The following is a 19764-nucleotide window of genomic DNA, read 5'->3' on the forward strand; positions in this document are numbered from 1 at the left end:
TTGGCAAGTGAGCCACAGATCATCTAAAAGATGACGCTCACTTGCTTGGATTTTTGGCTTCTCCAATAGAGTTAAAGATAGAGAATTTGGAAGTGATTTATGAATCATGTCAACATCCAATGAGTGTGTTGGTGAATTTGGTGTTTCAGGTGCTTCAATTATTAATGATTTTGGATGTGAGTCCACATTTATTGGAGCCACATCAATCTGACTTTGAGATGGTGCAGTGACTGGGTCTTTAGCACCAATTTGCACTGTGTGTGTTCCCTGTGCATCCCCAAGGGTTTTTTATCTTTTCTTTCTAGCATAAGTCTGTGGTGAACTTGTGTCCCTAACCCTCTTGGCCTGTGCTCCTGGTTGGGAGCTTGTTTTAATAGTAACATCCATTTAGGAGGATGAAACTAGAATTGAGCTTATATCCTTATCCTTAGGGTTTTGTTGATTTTCACCATGTCCCTCACCTTGCTCACTCTCCTTCACACTCCCCTCTTTGTGTTTAGTAGATTTTGCAACTGATTTCTTTTGAAAGAAATCAGAGGGGGATTTCTTGGTTTTGGATTTTTAGATTGTTGATTTGGTAGCTTGGGTAGGCATCTGTTGTAATATCGGGGACATGACATGTAATTACTTTTATCAATAAATAATTATTATGTGATTATTATGTAATATTTGGTGAATTATTTGATGATTGGTGATATTATTTGAATGTTCATATGTGGTAAAGTCTAGGTATGTTAATTTTATTATGTCCAGAATAAAATATAGAGAATTAAGGTATTTTTATGGTAATTTTTGGAGTATTATATGATTTTATATTGATTTATGAATTTATTAATTATTTTCTGAATAATTACAAAATTATTTTATAAAGCCGGGAATCATCCAACCTCAACCGTGTTTATGTTTTTACAACCCGAAACTCTTCCGAAAAATCCTTCCTAACCTAATCTAGTAATTCCAGACATTTTTTATGTTTTGACTTTTTCGATCTGGATTAAGGTTTAACCCATGCGCGGCCCGGCGCGATATTTTCGATACGCTAACCCTTTTCGATAACATTATCTTCGTACAAATATTTTATAAAAGCCCGGTTTTGATAATTATCCGAAATAGGATAACGTCTATCCAAAACATGATAGTGCTTATCCAAAACAGAATAGTGTTTATCCAAAAAGGATCATGTTTATCCAAAACAAACGTATTTATCGATCCAACACGATCCAGAACGTACTATATTCTGTAAATATAAATAGCCCTTTCTTATTTCATTTTCACGTGCAAAATCATAAGCAGGCAGTACAAACCCTGAAACACAGAGAAAGCTATATAAAAACACTGTATTCTTGAAAATCAATCGCACAAATGAAGGCATTATCGAACTCCGATTCGGGCGTGCAATATATCAAAACAAAGCTCTCGAAATCTTCTTTCTGAATCAACCATCTGTTTTTGCCCAGAAATCAAGGTATTTTTCTGATTTAATTATTTAAATTCGAATTAATTATGGATTAAAATATGAATTTGTGTCCTTGATGTTTTTTATATGATTTGATGGCATAATCGTGGAGATGTTTTCTTCCTGGTCAATTTGGTATATTATATGTCAAAAACTGAGTTCAATAACACGGTTAAATTTGAGTTTGATTCTCCGATTGTAAATTAGGATTTATAATCGTTTGAATGTTCTTAATTCGAATTAGGGTTATCTTTTCTGTTGATTCGGGGTAAAATCAGATACCACTACTGCATTCAGGACGTTCCCAAGAATCAAACCATAATTTTTAGTTGATTTAAGGACTCGTAGTTTAGCAGATCGGAAAGTTGAAGTTCGGCGGCGGCGGAAATTTCCGTCGAATTTTCCGGCCGATTTATCGACTGTTTGAGTGATTTATCTCTGCAGAGGGGTTCCGGGGAGTAAAACCTTTATTTCTTGTTAATTTGGTGTTGATCTGTGCTGATTTGCAGTTCACTGGAAAGCTCGGGGTCGCCGGCAATGGCACCGCCGGCGTAGAGCGAGGAAGATGGCAGAAATGCCACTTGACCCCCTAGTTTGTTCAACTTTGCAAATTAGTCCCTGGGATTTTAAAAACTAACAGAAATTGGATTTTTGTTTACTTTTATTTTAAAAATGATATTTTTCTTATTTTAAAAATCAAAAAATTGTTTATTTGATTATTTTTAAATTATAAAAATTGTTTTAATTATTCATTTATTCAAAAATAAACCTGATTTATTTTATTAATTAATTTTAATTAGTTTTTAATTATGTTAATTAATCGATTAATTTGATATTGATTGATTAATTTAATTAATTATTAATTAATTTTAATTAATTTAATAATTGGATTTAATTATTTAAAATTGATTTAAAATTTCTGAAAAATAGTTTCGAGCTTTAAAATATTATTTTAAATTATTTTCAAGGCTCGATAATTATTATAAAATTATTTTAATGTCAAATTCGTGTGTTCGAACCTTATTATATAATTATAAAATGATTCGGAGTCCAATTTTACTTCCGAAAAATGTTCAAAATTTCGTATTAAATACCTGGAAAATCATTTTGACCCTGAATCTTCTTTGAAAAATTATTTGGATTAAATATCTTACGTGCTATGTGTTATATATGACCTGATTGAGGTATAAAATGATTGTTTGTGCATTGTTTGACTGTTTCTGCTGTAACTTATTGATAGGGATAAATAAATTATGATTGTATAATTAAATACTGCATTAATTGTACAAGCTGTGGGCTGCTAGGCCCAATAAAAAGATATATGAAACTCAGACCAGAAAGGTTAAGCCTGATGGACCAGATCAGGCCTGATGGAATAAAAAAGGCCCAAAAGCCCTAATTATTAATTAATTTCGTAATTAATTAATAAGGGAAAAATCAGCTATTGAGAAGAGTCCCGATAAGGATATAAATCCTTATAGATTAGCCTCAAGGGGACCTAAAAGGATAAGGAATCAGCTTCCTACTTCCTAGGACTCCTAAGTCTATCCTAATTCAGAGGCTTGTCCACCAAGTCTCCTATACCAAGTCCAATTCAAGGACTCCCACATCTATATAAGGGGCCTCACCCCACAAATCAGAACTACGTTTTTTGGCTTGATTCTCTAATACACAGAGATACGTAGGCATCTCGTAAAGGCAGAATTAAGCTACGAAACACGAGAGCAGCCATTAAAGGCCTTGAGCTCCCGAATCTTAGTAATAAATACAGCAAATAATAACCTTAGTTTTTTATCCATAACATTTGGCGCCGTCTGTGGGAAAAACAACAACCATGGCGAGAACACGGAGAACAATTGGAGCTCTAGAGGAAGGAACACCATCAGAGACAACCCAGGTGATTTCATCAACCGTGGAGATTCCTCCCCATTCAACTTATGCATCTACTCAGGGGGAAGCCCAGACAGGGGCAACTCAACCTCAGCCACAAGGGACAACTCCCCCGACTATTCAAGGTACGAATCCTCAAGTTCAACAAGTACATATACCTGTGAATTCTCGACCCGTCGGGTATGAATATTCAACTGTTGTTACTACTAACCCCCCTTATGGGATGCCCCTTCACCCTGAGGTTGGAGGAAGCGGATATGCTGGGCGAAGTGAAGCACGAGGGCGGTCGCCCCCCTATATACGAGGTTTGGATCCTATCCCTGAGGATCGGGAATTTTCTGGTCCATACACTGAGAGAGACTCCGAATCTTCGGATGATGAAGTGGCCCCGAGAAGGAGGCGTCCTGGAAAAGAGCCAATGGCCGATGGAAGGCAACGCCCCCAAAGCACCCCAGGGGCGAATCCCCAAGAAGTACAGGAAAAGATCAGGGCTCATGAGGCTGAAATCCAAAGGCTGAGGCGTGACTTGGAGGCTCACCAAGCCACCAGAACCCACATACCTCCTAGGGGGAGAAATCCTCCTCCTATCATAGACCTGGATGGTCCGGTAAGAAGAAGGGCTGCTGTCCCAAGAACTGACCCAAGCAATCTCCTTCCCCTTGGAGATCCTGATGATCCAACTCCACCCTTCACAGAAGAGATAATGAATGCCCATATCTCAAGGAAATTCAAGATGCCCACTATCAAAGCCTATGATGGCACGGGAGACCCCGCAAATCATGTTAGGACATTCTCTAATGCACTGCTGCTGCAACCCGTGAACGATGCTATAAAATGTCGGGCCTTTCCTCAAACCCTGTCGGGTATGGCTCAAAGATGGTACAGTCGCCTACCCCCAAATTCTATTGGATCATTCAGAGAATTAAGTCAGGCTTTTATTAAGCAATTCATCAGTGGAAGAGTCCATGAGAAAAGTTCAGCATCTCTTATGAGTCTTGTGCAGGGAGCTAAGGAATCCTTAAGAGATTACCTGAATCGTTTTACAAAGGAGGCTTTAAAAGTCCCAGACCTTGATGATAAGGTAGCCATGATAGCACTGCAACAAGGAACTAGGGATGAGTTTTTCAAGATGTCTTTGGCCAAACGACCCCCTGAGAGCATGTTGCAGCTCCAAGAGAGGGCAGGGAAGTATATCAAGGTTGAAGAAAGTATGAGGAAGACCGTAGTAAGTAATGAGCCCACTGGAGGCAAGAAACGAAAAACTGATTTGGAATATATCGCTAAGGATAAATATCCTAGAACTGAACAAAACCCTGATTCAACCCCCAAGAAGGGAGGACCTGGGCAAAAGTTCACTGAATACGCTAAGCTGAATGCTCCCAGAAGTCAGATTTTGATGGAGATTGAGAAAGACAGAGATATTCGCTGGCCTAAGCTCTTGAAGGCTGATCCCGCCAAGCTAGATAAGGGCAAGTATTGCAGGTTTCACAAAGATGTTGGCCATGACACCGATGAGTGTAGACAGTTGAAAGATGAAATTGAGTTTTTGATTCGAAAAGGAAGATTGAACAAGTATACTGGAGATGGAGGAGACAGAAATAATAATGGAAGGAAGAACTTTGAAGATCGTAGGAGGGACCAAGATGATCAGGGGCGGAATCCCCAACCTAGAGGACCAGTTATAAACACCATTTATGGAGGGCCGAGACCTCGAGGGCCTGTGATAAACACGATCTTTGGAGGTCCAACTGCTGCTGGATTGTCCAAAAATTCCAGAAAGGCATATACTAGAGAGGTTATGCATATTGTTGGAGAAGCCCCGAAGAGGGCCAGGACAGAAGTAACATTGGCTTTTGATGATTCCGACCTAGAGGGTGTGAAGTTTCCCCATGACGACCCGCTGGTCATAACGCCGATAATAGGAAATAGCCCGGTTAAGAGGGTCCTTGTGGATAATGGTGCTTCTGTGGATATCTTGCTCCACGACACCTTTCTAAGGATGGGGTATAACGACTCCCAGTTAACACCAACCGACATGCCGATATATGGATTTGCTGGAGTAGAATGTCCTGTGGAAGGGATAATCAAGTTGCCAACCACCATAGGTACGGAGCCAAGGCAAGCAACGCAGATGCTGGATTTCGTAGTGGTAAAGGCTAGTTCAACTTATAATGCTATCATGGGGAGAACAGGGATACATGCCTTCAAGGCAGTCCCCTCTTCCTACCATTCAGTCATGAAGTTTCCCACCCGAAACGGGATTGGAGAAGAGAGAGGGGATCAAAAAATGGCTAGAAGCTGTTATGTGGCCTCTTTGAGGGCAGATGGAGTCGGGGGGCAGGTTCTTCCTATTGAAGATATGGATGTTCGAGAAAATGATGAGAATAGAGGAAGGCCAGCAGAAGAATTGGTTTCGGTTCCTTTAGATCCCAAGAATCCTGAGAGGATGACTTTCATTGGAGCCACATTAGAGGAGCCCCTTAGAGGGAAGTTAGTGAAATTTTTGCAAGAAAATAGTGATGTGTTTGCATGGTCAGCAGCTGATATGCCAGGCATAGACCCGGAGTTAATTACTCACAAGTTAAACGTGGATCCAAGCCGGAAGACAGTGAAACAAAAGAAAAGAAATTTTGCCCCGGAAAGACAAGAGGCTATAAAGCAGGAAGTGGAAAAGCTCTTAGAGGCTGGTTTCATTGAGGAGATTCAATTTCCGGAGTGGTTAGCAAACCCTGTAATGGTGAAGAAGGCTAATGGAAAGTGGAGGATATGTATAGACTTCACCGATCTGAATGATGCATGCCCCAAAGACTGTTTTCCGCTGCCTAGAATTGATACTTTGATTGATGCCACCGCTGGACATGAGATGCTGAGTTTCATGGATGGGTTTAGCGGATACAACCAGATCAAAATGCATAAGGATGACATTCCAAAGGTATCATTTATCACTGACTTTGGTGTTTATTGTTATCTTGTTATGGCGTTTGGTCTCAAGAATGCAGGAGCCACCTATCAAAGGTTGGTGAATAAAATTTTTAAGGATCTTATTGGGAAGACTATGGAAGTCTATGTTGATGACATGCTAGTCAAGAGTCTAGTAAAGACTGATCATATAACCCATTTGAGGGAAGCTTTTGAGGTCCTGAGGTACCACAAGATGATGTTGAATCCTACGAAGTGTGCTTTCGGAGTAGGATCTGGAAAATTCTTGGGATTGATGGTCTCAAAGAGGGGAATTGAGGCTAACCCCGATAAAATAAAGGCAATCCTGGACATGGAACCCCCAAAAACTGTCAAGGATGTTCAGAAACTCACAGGAAGGGTTGCTGCGCTAGGACGATTCATCTCCAAGTCGGGAGACAAGTGCTTGTCATTCTTCAAGTCATTAAAGAACATTAAAGACTTTGTATGGAGTGAGGAAAATTAGAAGGCATTTGAAGAGTTAAAGAAGTATATGGGCCAGGCCCCGTTGTTGGCCAAGCCAGTTCTGGGTGAAGTTTTATTCTTGTACTTGGCTGTTTCAGAAAGCGCCTTGAGCGCGGTGTTGGTTAAGGAGGAACTGAAAGTCCAGAAACCCGTATACTATGTCAGCAAAATTTTGCATGGTGCTGAGTTGAATTATTCAGCCATTGAGAAATTCGCTTTAGCCTTGGTAATGGCTTCAAGAAAGCTGCGTCCTTATTTTCAAGCTCACCAAATTGAAGTGCTAACAAATCAGCCACTGAGAAATATCATTCACAGTCCCAAGGCAAGTGGGAGACTGATTAAGTGGGCAATAGAGTTGGGAGAGTTCGATCTCAAGTATAAGCCACGTATGGCCATAAAAGCCCAGGCACTAGCTGACTTCGTGGTGGAATGTACCATACCCAACCAAGAAGTCGGGGGGCAGGAAGATACCATACCTCAAGACAAGGGAGTCGACAATGGGGACAAGGAGAAAGAATATTGGGTTCTCTATTTTGATGGAGCATCAAAAACAAATTCCAGTGGAGCAGGGTTGGTTTTGCAAAGCCCTGATGGATTCTTAATTGAGTATGCCATGAAGCTAGACTTCCCAACCACAAACAATGAGGCAGAGTATGAAGCCCTGATTGCTGGCCTTGGTCTAGCTGGGACACTTAGAGTCAAAAACTTAAAGGTCCGTGGAGACTCGAAGTTGATCATATCCCAGGTAAAGGGAGAATTTGAAGCAAGGGATGATACGATGGCTAAGTATGTTCGCCTAGTAAGGGCTGTGATGACCCAATTTAATGAATGCCATGTTGAACACATTCCAAGGGAAGAAAATGCTAAAGCAGATGCGCTATCAAAGTTTGCTTCATCTGAGATTGAAGAAAGTTCAGGAAGTGTGTACTTCCGTGTTTTGAAGACACGAAGCATAGATGTTAACTTGTGGCTCCCGTAGGCTTGGGGACGTCATGGATTGATCCCATCAAGGCTCACATTCAGACCGGTTGGTTGCCAAGCGATGCAATTGAGGCACGGAAGTTAACTGTTCGAGCACTAAGGTACTCTTTGATAGATGGGATTCTATATAAAAGATCTTTCGTGGTTCCTTACTTGAGGTGTCTCAGGCCCGATGAGGCACGCTTAGCTCTTGAGGAAGTGCATGGAGGTATTTGTGGGCAACACTTGGGGGGCAGGGCCTTGGCTCATAAGATAACTCGTTTAGGCTTCTATTGGCCAGAAATGATGGCTGATGCCAAAGAATATGTAAAGAAGTGTGACCGCTGTCAGAAGCATGCACCAATTGTTAGACAACCCCCTGAGATGCTGACCTCTATCAACTCGCCTATTCCCTTTGCCATATGGGGGATGGATATTCTAGGGCCTTTTCCTATGGCCACGGCACAAAGGAAATTTCTGATTGTAGCCATTGATTATTTCACCAAGTGGATTGAAGCCAAACCCTTGTCCAAAATCACTACTAAGCAGGTTGAACAATTCCTGTGGGAAAACATTATATGCCGATATGGAATTCCCCGTATCCTTGTCACTGACAATGGAACACAATTCAACAATGAGGAATTCAAGAAGTATTGTGAAGAAAATGAAATCGAGTTACGATTCACCTCTGTGGCTCACCCGCAAGCCAATGGACAAGCAGAGGTAGCAAATCGGATAATCCTGGATGGACTAAAGAAGAGGATCGAGAAGTCAAGAAATAATTGGGTAGATGAGATACTTCCAATATTATGGGCCTACACGACTACTTGTAGAGTCACGACAGATGCAACTCCTTTCATGTTGGCATATGGGGCGGAAGCAGTAGTTCCCGTGGAGATATCACATTCCTCTCCAAGGATTCAGGCTTTCGATGAGAAAGAAAATGAGGAAGGGCAGAGATTAGCCCTGGATTTAATTGATGAAGTGCGAGATAAAGCACATGCAAAGATAGTAGAATATCAGAAAAAAGCTTCATTCTACTACAACCTAAGGGTTAAAGAAAGGTTTTTTAAACAAGGCGATCTAATCTTGAGGAAGATAGAAGCATCTGGTATAGGATAAAAAGGGAAGCTTGCCCCGAATTGGGAAGGGCCGTACAGAGTCAAGAGTGTTCAAGGTAGAGGAACCTACAAGCTAGAGACTATGGATGGTTTTGAAGTCCCGAGAACTTGGCATGCACAAAACCTGAAGGTTTACTATGTGTAGGGAAGCCAGATACGATTCTCACTCGTCAGGATGGCGAGTAGGTTGAAAAGCACCTTGAAGCTTTGCTTGCTTAGGATTTATATGTTTTAGTTTTATTACGAAATTTATTAAGACTTGTGTAAGGGACGAATCCCAGACAATTTTATGAAATTCATAAGTTCTTTAAAGTATGTTTATGGCCTAACAAATAAAAATCAAATGCATGGATGCAAGCATAAAAGGTGATAAATGAAATAGATTTGATAGATGTTACAAAAGTTTGATAAATAAAGTCTCGAAAATAAAAAAAGCCACGCAGGGCTGAAAAAGCTCTAAGGAGCTGAAGTACCCTCGGCATCCATATCATCGTCCTCTCCACTCTCGCTGGATGTCTCTGTCGTCTCGGAGGAGGAGGAAGAGCTGTCGTCCTCAGCAGGTCTGGAAGAAGACTCGGGAGGAGGAAGGAGTGGATCCTGAGGAACATGGTCCGAGACAACTACTCGGGTACGAAACCTCTGTAGCAAAGCCTCGTCATCAGGGCAGATGTAGTCCGCCGGGTTAATATCAGGACAAGCCTCGTTCACGGTCCCAAGGGCCGTGTCCCAACCAGTCCTAAAAAACTCGGGAAAGACTGAATCATCCCTAATCCTCATGGATTGGGCAAACTCCTCCGAGTCCAGATAGTTGTCTATAGCTTTATCCTTCTCCGCCCGAAGTACCACCAGCTCGGCGTTAGACTCTCCGAGTTCTTCCTCCTTGCGCTTGAGCTTCTTCTCCAGGGTAGCATACTTCTTCTGTTGCCTCCTGAGGGCATTATCGGCCTTATCAGAAGCCCGCTTCCATGATTCGGCTTACCTCACAGCGCCTTGAAAATAGGCGTTAGACTGAAACAAAACAATTAACAAAGTATAAGGAAATGCTACAAGAACGAAAAATAAGTTCAAAAAAGAGAAGGCATACCGAAGCCAGAGACTGAGCTCCCATGAGCTTGATCCTCTCAAGATCAGGGGTGGCCACCACATCAGTAAAATCCTTGGGGGTCACGCTATGGTAAGACCAATCCCAAGCATGTTTCGTGGAACCAACTACGGTGTCCCCTCGGCGGAATCCCCAGAGAGGCTGAAAGGCGCCTGTGGCAGCAGCAGTAGGGGCAGCAGCAGTGATAGGAGTACCATGGCCTCCAGCTCCTTCAGTTGAGGCCTCCCCTATAGGCTCTTTGTGCTTCTTCAAAAAGATAGGCTCCGTGGCCTTTCCCCGGGTGTCTAGGCCTGCGAGCCGAGCTTTTTTCATCCTAGCTGTTTCCTCAACCAAAGGAACATTGTCCTCGTTAATCTCCTTAGCAGCTGAAACAAAGCAAAGGACAAAATAAGTGAAGTTAATAATGCATGAAATGAAGTAAAATTGAGAAGGGAAGAAAAATACCCTGTTGAGAAACAGAGGATAGTCCCACATGAATCAGGGAAAACTCCTCTAAGAGAGTCCAGCTGGTGGTCGTGCCATCATCCTGAGTAAGCCCATTATAAATAATAGTTTCTTCAGGAGTTAAGTGAATGGATTTGAGGCTACCATCACTGACCTTCCCAAAGGAAGATCGAAAAAGTGTGCCCCAGTCACCATTCTCCCAACGTAACCCGACGAAACTATTCCTCCAATTTTGATTATTATCAGGAATAGAGGCACTGTTAAAAATATGTTTGCTTTTGGGCCTTTGCTTGACATAGACCCAGCCGCAGATGCTGGAAGAACTATTGTAACACTGAAAGACTTTCCTAAAAACAGCTACAGAAAGAGGAAAGCCCTCCCTAAGACAGCAGACCATAAAACATAGAATGTTCCTCCAGGCGTTTGGAGGAAGCTGACTGTAACACCCCCAGATCCGGGGTCGGGGATCCGGGTCGTCACGGTCTTTCTTTCCACAATATCACTTCACTTAATTAATAAATAACCTTATGTTGTGACCCCACACTAACACACACCACAACCCGTTATAGTCTCAGAGATGAAATTTAAATAAGTACAAGTCTTTGAATCCACAATTTAAAAGTTATTACAACCCAAAATGATTACTTGATAAATTTACAGTTAATTGCCATTATCTGCCACAAGTTATAATTATACATAATTGATTCTCAAAAGTAGATGGTCTGATCTACAATAGATCTACCTCTGCAGCTATAGCAGCTACAACATCAACGGGAAGACACAGGACGCTTCCCACGCGCTTGCGCTGGGTCTGCTGGAGTCTGGCCATCTTTCCTAACTGTTGTTGTGTGATGAAGAAATAAAGCAAGGGTGAGCAGCAAGCCCACCAAAATAATATGTATAATGATTTACAATATCTGAGCCTACTCATAATACTCATGAAAGTCTTGGTCAAAAGAAATGAACCAAGTTTGATATCTTAATGCGATGAAGTCGCAAAATATTCAGTATATATACATATATACTTTTCAAAATATTGGAAGTCCTCTTCCATGCATAATACACACAGAATTCCAGTGTATAACTGTATAAAAATATCGTTGCGAGGTGATCTCATATATCTAACCTTGTCTCAACGTTTTTCTGAAAATCTTTGTCATGCATAAGATAATCATTTACTAGATATAAGTTTAAAAGATGAAGTTACAAAATACTCCAATATACTTATATCTTTTCCAAATACTACTTGAACTACCACCATTCAAGTTATAATTAGTTTCCAAAGTTCATCACATAGACGAGACTACAAGATAATACTTGAATAGATTCAACCTTTAAAATATCATCAAAATAAAATGAAGTTATGAGATACTTCATTTGATGCAAACATTATTTTGAAAACTTGACCCTGCCAACACTCAACAATCGCCCAACCGTAGCCTTTCTATCGAAGTGCTTTGGGTAGTGTTGCAGAAATATCCAATTGGATGATGAACTCATTACGGGAGTTTACCGCGCCAGGAAGACCACTTACGATGATCAGTCGTAGTAGTACAACCCCACCATTTTCTACATGTAGAGGAGAACCTGTCGGATTTACTTGTCAACCGAACACTGAACTCCTAAGGAATGGACCGCCTTAGCGGAACTTCCAGGCCATTTGGGCCAATATAATAAGGCTGGGCCGGCGCTACTCGACCACTTACGCCACTCCTAGTTCAGATGAAATCCATGACTCTGAAACGTAAAGCTTGTTTCCCCCTTTCCCCAAGTAGAAACTTGTTGATACGGCTCCACCAAGAAGTCGTACCTAGTTGGAAAGGAAAACTCACCGATATTTCCCAGGCGATGCCTGTTAATGGATTAACTTGTTCCAAGAATTTTACTTCCCGAATATTGGGTAAGTAATCAAAAACTCTTTTACCAAGACAGCCACCTTGTTGCGAATATAAAACACACCACCGAGCCGGATCCCCCAGGTTTTGAGCGAGTATTTAAATCCCCTTTTTAAAAGGAAGATCTTAAATATAAAAATAGTTTTGGGATCTGCTCTAACTTTTGAAAATCATTTTAAAGACTCGAAAACACTTTAAAGAGTGTTTGGAGTAAAACTGATTTAATGAAGTAAATCAGTCCCCAGAATATTTAGAAAATGTCTGAATATTATTATTTAAATAATATTCCCATAAAAATAATCTTTATAAAATAATTGAAGTAGAAGTATTAAAACTTATACTTGAAATGAATAGCAAATAATCAAAGATATACTTATACGAAAGTAATATCTTTATTTGAATAATCAAAAATAAGTTTGATTATCGACACCTTATTCTTTAATAAATTAAAGAATATATCTCAGCAAATAATCGGAGTCATAGATCCTCAAATGAATATTCAAATAATATTCAATAAATAAAACAAGCTGAGTCAAAATACCTCGAATGAATATTATAAATAATATTCATTAAATAAAATAAAGGAGTCATACATCCTCAAATGAATATTCAAATAATATTCAAAAAAAATAATGTAAAGGAGTCATACGCCTTCGAATAATATTTGAAATAATATTCAATAATAAAATAAAGTTAAAGTTATCGAATAAACCTTATTTGATTAATAGTTTTAAAAACTATATCCATATATATATATATAAATAAATATATATATATATATATACTCGGGAACATCGACTCCCGGTTTAGAAATATGTTCACCTTTTTATCCCCTATACTAAGGGTATACGCAACTACTTGCTTATTTCTAGCATAGGTATTATGCAACTATAAGCATTGAAATCAACAGATAGATAACCAGATTACGAAACAGACATGCATATATACCATATTAGCATGCTCCAATATATCGCAAAATTTGCTAATAACAATCATGCAATATCACAAGATAATGCATATACATATATTTACATCACAACAACAGTATAACGGGTAGAAAACTTGCCTGAGCGACTGGGGTTACGAATGGCTCGGGACGAGTCTGGTAACCTATAAACAACAAGTAAGTTGGAATTAAACCAAAGTCACTTGTAAATCTATACTTTAACTAACTTAGACTCTAACGCTTGTTTTGCGCTCACTGATTCGCTTAAGCCACTCGGGTACCCTCGGCTCCACCATTTTTAATAATTTAACCTTTACGAGTTTTAAAGCGATTCCTTCGCGAGTGTCTTACCAACTGCCTAACACACTTACCATAAATGTTTCATACATTAATTAACCCTTTTTGGTCTTTAATCTATGTTTCAAAGTAAGGCGAGGGAAAAAGTTTCGTTCGCGAAACGCCGTTACTTGAAACGGTCGTTTCTCCTAAACCGTGCATCGGAATCGAACGAACTACATATCAAAACGAAGCTCGTAACATGAGCTATCTAATCATGGCAGTGGTCACAATCTAGCAGGGGGTTCTCGGGTCCTAATGCTATGCACAAAAACAGTCCAAAGAAAATCGGACGTTACGACGGCTATGTTTACGTGATTTCCAAATTTTAACCCATTCACAAACAACCCAAATCAACCTCAAATCCAACATACAACCATCCTCCATCCTTATCACATCATAACAACCCCAACCAATTCAATTTAATCATTCATACTTATGCCTAAACTTAACTTTAATCATACTTAAGTTCTTTTATTCAAAACCACAACATTTACCATTTATACTTATTCCTCACATGAACTAAAAGCTTTACTTAGGTTCTTTAACTAATTACCAAGATTTACAACTCCAACAATACAACAAAACCAACTAATCTCTACAACTCAACCAAACTTCAACCATTCAAGCATCATGCTTCACATATGCTAAATCAAACACATTCAATCCTAATTACTCAAAACTAAAGCTAGGGTTTGTAGTTTATACCTTCCTTGGAGAGTGGAGAATCAAGAGGATGGCTTGGAATCACCTTTAAAGTCTTTATCCAAGCTTAATCTAAACACAACTTCAAGAACACAAATTTTAGTTCTTGAAAACACTATTCACCATCTTCTTTGATGATTTATAGAAAAAGATTGGCTTGGAATTAGAAGCTTAAACTTATAGGAAGTATGTAACTTAACTAGGAGAAGCTAGGATAATTACCTTGGAAAATAACAAGTGGAGGAGCTTGGACTTTCAAAAATTAAGAAACCCACCCGAGAGCTTCATGAAGAATGGAGAATTTTGTGTTTTGTTTGATGAAAATGAAATGATTTGCTTGGTTGGTTGATTTGGTTTTGTTTTTGCTTTAGTGAATTACCTTCTTGCCCTTGGATTTGTGTGGTTACAAAGCCACCACACCTCCTCCTTCCCATGTCATGCTTATCTCATCCACATGATGTCATCCTTCCTTCCTTGTCTTCTTTCTATTGGTTGGATGACATCATTCCCATTAATCCCTTTGATTAACTTCCTAATCGTTTGCCTAATGACCGCTGATCTGCTATACGGTTCGCTTAACCTTCGTTCTCGTTTTATCGTTTGAAGGATCATACCCGGGATCTTATTACTTAGGTTCCCTTAACCTTTCTCAATATATTATATTCCTTCTATGATCCTCTTTTATAATCCTTTAATTTAAATCCTTTTTATCCTGTTACCTTATACTCAATTCTCTCCGTATATTGTGGATTTCCGGGAAAAACCAAAGTGTTCGGAATTGGATTCTGACGATCTTTACATACACTTATATACTTCATAGAGTACTAATAATATCCCATAAGATCAATAACAGAACCCCTACATAGCGTGGCATGAAAAGTTTTCTCGTTCAGCAAAAACACTATTCATAAGGGTTTCAAAAATTTCCCGAAAATTGGGGTTATTACAGTCTCCCCTCCTTAAAAGGATTCCGTCCCGGAATCAGATAGAAAATGAATAGGGATACTCTCTTAGCATTGCACTTTCTAACTCTCGAGTAAATTTTCCCACATTGTGGTTCTACCATCAAACTCTTACTAGTTTGATAACCCTTCTCCTAAGCACTCGTTCCTTTTTACTCTATACCCTTCCTGGTTGCTCCATATAGGTTACGTCTGGTTGCATGTCTATGCGCTCATATGCCCCTATTTGTCTGGCATCTGAATTACACTTCCTTAACATTGATACGTGAAACACGTTACGACCTGCTACATGTTCGGGGTTAGGGCTAGCTCATATGCTAACTTCCCAAACGTCTTAATATATCCAAGGGTCCAACGAATTATAGACTTAGTTTTCCTTTCTTTCCGAACCTCATCAATCCTTTCCAAGGGATACCTATATCATTACTAGGTCCCCCATTTCATACTCTTTATCCTTTCGTGTCAAATCAACATACTTATCATGTCCATCTTGGGCTACTACCAGCCGTCCTCTGATTCGATCTATCATATCCTTGGTCCTTTGGACTACTGCGGGTCCGAGCATCTTGCGCTCTACAACTTCATCCTAACATAAGGGAGATCGACATTGTCTTCCCTCAATGATCTCATAAGGCGACATCTCGATAATGACATATGATCTATTGTCGTAAGATAACTCAATCCGAATTAAGTGATCATTCCAAATTCTTTCAAGTCTATTGCACAGACTCTCATTATTGCTTTTAACATTAGAGCTTCTGCTTCTCAATACCCATTCTTTTCCAGTTCGTAATCGCTACTACCTTCCGTTCCTAATATTATACTGGTTATACTTTTTCTCGTTAGCGTTCTATAACCTTTTAATAACCACGTCAACTTTAGTATCACGAATGTGTTCCCATTCCGCATACTACCACCACTTTATTACTCCTTTTTCAGTTGCTTCTATTTTCCAAAATTTGATCAATCAAATAGAAGTAAAGGAATTTGTTGAGAGATCACTAAGATCATGAACACTTGTTATATCGCATAGTTAGTACAGAAGGTGGCCAGCCTTTAGTACTTGACAAGCAATTAAACAATAGCTGGTATCCTACTAGGCTTCTATCACACAGATAGATAGTCATTCGGCAATACCTCCCCTTTCTGGAAGGGTTGTTCTTCTCAGCTTACATGAAATGAAAAGAAGAGAAAAGAACGAACTGAAGAGAATTGTATATATGAAAAAAATATACTGCCACAAAATATCTGGCTTGGAATCTACCTCTGAACTATAGAGGTTTGTCATAGGAGAACAAAACATATACGTATTTATATCAACATCAAGTATTATAGCATCGCATTTCACGTGCCTAAATATTTTCGCTATCCCGTCCATCATTCTATGGACCCATGCCCTTCCTCGAGCTTATACACAATCACCTTTGAAACTCCCTCGACATCGAAAATCGAATCTGGGATCTCATTCTATACATCATCGTTACTAGAATTCTATGCTTGCACCGCAACCTTCCTCGTATAATAATACGACTCTCTATTGATAAGAAAGAATAATAATTCACTAGGTAGATACTCTACTTAATTAGTCTATCAATGATAACTTATACACTACCACGACCCGATTAGTGGTACTCAATCTCAACACCCATTCCAATACAACTCTCACGGTTGTAATCAGCTCATTACTCGCAGAATCATTGCTGCCTTACTATGGTCCACCACTGACCTACTGTCGTCATTCACTTTTCCATAAAATCTTAATATCTAACCATACGGAGTCCATACATGTCGTATCAAATCCTTCTAAGGAGGTAACATAATCACCATTCATGATTCATGGAGTACACTCCTGATCCTGACATACATACATGACATGAAGCAGATAAAATTGCAGAAGAGTTTCAATCAAAGCAATGATAGCAGGTTAATACCATTCTTAATCATATGCCTTAAATAGAAGACTTAACTCAAGGGTTCATCTAGTCCTTTTTGAAACATGGTCCTGGCTTATCTCAAGATAGGACCTTCTAAGATAGATAGCCCGTTCATGGCGATTACACGAATTAAACCTTTACCAACTACTATTACGGTTGGGTATTGCACAGTCATCAGAAGGAATGTCAATCTTCCAAACCATAATTCAACCTTCACATTTTTAACCATCATCACTGTATTCTTTTGGCAAACGCGCCTATAATTATCCACTTACCTTTAAAGTGTCGGCCACCTCTTTGGCCTTTCCTGATAGTAAAATTTCCTTACAGTCAATGTCACATTAACCACCTCCAAATAAATTTTCTACCTTATTTCAATCACAGCTTATGTGAAAATGCTTTCCTTAAAATCTGATGAGTAAAAAAAATATCACCATTTTTCCATAAGTTATTGCCTCAGTCTTTAGAGGTTAATCACTGTCATGACTGACTCTCAATCATAATTAGAACATCTTTTTTTTTTTTTAAGTCCTAATTGCCCTGAACAATTTTGACCTTTACTGGTTCGATCCATACTTTCTCGTGGTTTAACACGTGCCCCACTTGGCATCATTATAATTACGTCATATTTCTTTTATCAACATTTTTATTCTTGAGAATTTTGAATATTACCTTTCTCCTTGTAAAACCTCTAAGGTTATCCTTCAATCGTTCCTCCTGTATTCCCTAGATACAGGGCATATCAAAATACCATTCACTATTACTAGAACCATTGTCTATATACATCTTGAAAAATTTCTCCACTAATTCTTAAAGGTTATTGTTACCTTAATCCTTTCCAATTCATACTGTCAAAACTCATACTATCCCTATTAAGGGTGAAATGCCAACCTTTATGCATTCCCCTAGGATTCATTTTAAGTTACCGGTGTTCTATCCTTAATTCCACCTTTAAAAGGTACCTGCATCCTTCCATGGATAAATAAAGTCATATATCCCTGATAAGGGTATCTTGTTCAATCATTTCCACCTCGATAGTCTACACCGAATTTCACAATAGCATCCTTATTCAAGTTAAGGTCAATCCACATGGCCTCCAAAAGATAAAAATGGTTATCCGCTTTTCTTTCCTGATTTGGTAATGATCACATGGATGATCTGGAAGATATTGGTCGTGTTCAACGTGAACTTCTTCTTAATAATTCCTTATTTACTTTTGTTGTTTCTCAACAGTCACCTCAATGTTGGGATATCTCTCATACCTGGTGTCTCCCTTTCTGGGTATCGAGCCACCGGTCTTACATTTCACATTATTGAAGGTCACTTCCTTCATCCAATTTTTCCTGATTTCTTACTTTCTTGTCTCCTCAGTCTATCCGTGTCTCAATATTTATCCTTCGAACTATCTCAAGGTTTCCTTGAATCCTCCCAACTTAAAGGGGATGAAATATATGTATCTCTTATACCTTCAACCATCAATTTAACTCATGGTGAATCACTCTCATCCGGACGATTACCTACTTTTCTATTTCTATTGCTATGAGTCTTTAGGGTTTCCTCATACCCAACTTCCTTATCATTATTTCATGAACTAACACAACATAAGCATTGATTTCAAACATCCCGTCATTCTGGATTCGTATCCTCAGAACGAATCTTGACAACTTTTACAACTTAGATTCATAATTTATCATACTCGTCTGCCTCTGTTCTGACTCTAAAGCTTTTACACTATCTCCTTATCTTTGGGAATTACTTTCCCGAAAACAATTGACTGGACTTAAATCAGTTTATTATAATCTCTTGCTCCGTGCCTTCCTTGGCCTTTCACCAGCAGGTGGTCTCTCTCTTAGGAGGGTGAGTGATAAAAACAGTCTTTTGTGATTCGTCAATCATTTAGAATCTCAAATGATTCCTATATTTCCTTTAGCCAGGCTCTTGCCTCGACTAGGTCAACATGTTCCTTGGAACTCTGAGAGCTTAACGATTTAAAGGTCATGAAAGAATTTCCTGCCGCATTGTCCCCTCAGGGTGGTGGTTGGGGATAATAGTCTAAGTTATGTCTAGACAGGTCCATAAATTGCCATATAGGAGTACCGTCTCGGGTCTCCTTTCCTTACTCGACTTTCTGTTTCCTTAGTATGAAATGTTTCAACCTTCTCCCATAATCGGGGTTATCTTATACATTAAAAACCTTTTTTTTTTCCACTATATTATGTTATGGGTTCTTTCTTTCTTGATGGCAACCTCCCTGACTATCACACTCTGGGTTTGCTCTAAATCTTATTCCTCAAACTATGGCTCTCATCTAAGTTCTCATCCTTACGCTCTTGAACTTTCGGAACCCAAATTCTATAGGAATACCTCATTATTCCCTTATCATCTTTCTCGATATTAATCTTTTATCTAATTGTTGGCTCTCTGCCTTCACTCATAACTTTTCTGGCACAATATGCTCTTTTCCAATAATTCGGACTGTATTGCAATCTCAAACAGCTTTTCGGTACCGGCTCCGGTTACCTTCATATCTATTTCCATTTTTTTTTTTTTTTTTTTTTTTTTTTTTTTTTTTTTTTTTTTTTTTTTTTCA

The sequence above is a fragment of the Apium graveolens genome, chromosome 6 (assembly GCF_009905375.1).
Source record: "Apium graveolens cultivar Ventura chromosome 6, ASM990537v1, whole genome shotgun sequence".
In the NCBI taxonomy this organism is placed as follows: Eukaryota; Viridiplantae; Streptophyta; class Magnoliopsida; order Apiales; family Apiaceae; genus Apium; species Apium graveolens.